This window comes from Lepidothrix coronata, unplaced genomic scaffold (assembly GCF_001604755.1).
Source record: "Lepidothrix coronata isolate B3197 unplaced genomic scaffold, Lepidothrix_coronata-1.0 Scaffold116, whole genome shotgun sequence".
NCBI classification, from domain to species: Eukaryota; Metazoa; Chordata; class Aves; order Passeriformes; family Pipridae; genus Lepidothrix; species Lepidothrix coronata.
The window spans coordinates 444,629-445,765 of NW_016690296.1; the positions used below are offsets into that span (position 1 = coordinate 444,629).

Sequence of the window (1,137 nt, forward strand, 5' to 3'; positions counted from 1 at the left end):
GAAAATGCCCATTCCCCCAGGATCCTGGACTAGAACGCATCCGATGTGGCCCCAGGGGGGAAAATGCCCATTCCCCCAGGATCCTGGACTAGAACACATCCCGGTGTGGCCGCAGGGGAGAAAATGCTTGCCCCCTCCAGGTCCTGGACTAGAACACATTTGGTGTGGCCCCAGGGGGGAAACTGCCCATTCCCCTGGGTCCCAGACTTTGCTACAGATAACACAGAGCCTGATGCAGCCCCCCACGCAGGGAAACCTCTTTCCCTGGAGGCCCCAGGGGTGGCAGCCCGGCACTGGACTTGACTCCTGTACAATCCCTGAGTGAATATCAAAACTCCGGTGTCCATCCGGGACACTTCCATGAAAGGGGTAACACTACAACCCCCATCCCGGAGTTTACCCACCATGTCCTGCACTCACAGCTCCCTGAAATGCTCACAAATGCTAACACTTGACTCAGAAAGAGAGTTGTCAGACAGCAACCAGCCAACCCTGCCACTCCAAGCAGTGATTGGGCCCTTCTCATGTCTTTTCCCATAATATTCCATGGCATGGGATATTCCTTTAGCCTATTCAAGCCAGCTCTCCTGGCTGTGCTGCCTCCCAGCTTTCTTGTAAACCAGCTCCCTAAAAGAGCATGAATTTTATCCCAGCCAAAACCGAGTGTATCACAACAAAACCATAGACAGAAGACGAAGATCAACAGAAGCACGGGGAGTCAGTTATATTCTGTAGCCTGCCACCCTAGCCCAATTTCCTACAAAAAACAGCAGTTCACTCCACAGGCTATGCATCTCACCCTGTGAATCGTGCTCTGTCCTTGGCAATGGTGTGTTTCGTGTTCAGTATGACATTCTCATCTCATGTTAGGGAGAGGTTTGAACGTACTGAAGCTTGAAAACGATGACACTGTTGCAAGCTCAACAAAACTGATATTTATTACCAAGAGGTGGCCAACAAAATGAACAAACCCAAAAGGGAGGAAGGAGGAAAGAAATAAGCCCCCAGCAGGACCTCCCCAGTTACCCAGCTTTTGCCCATAAAGTTATCTTACTGACCCAGCATACTGATAATTACCCATAGCAGAAGCTGCATCCTTGGAGAGTCAGTAAGTTCACAAAGTGGCAGGCGTCCCTG

At 50.7% G+C, this 1,137-nt stretch overlaps 1 protein-coding gene across 4 annotated transcripts in view; it reads left to right on the forward strand.

Moving 5' to 3' along the window:
• The window catches only part of ANK2 (ankyrin 2, neuronal), a 193,086-nt gene that overhangs the window by 185,437 nt on the left and 6,512 nt on the right, over nt 1-1,137 (forward strand). The window lies entirely within an intron of this gene.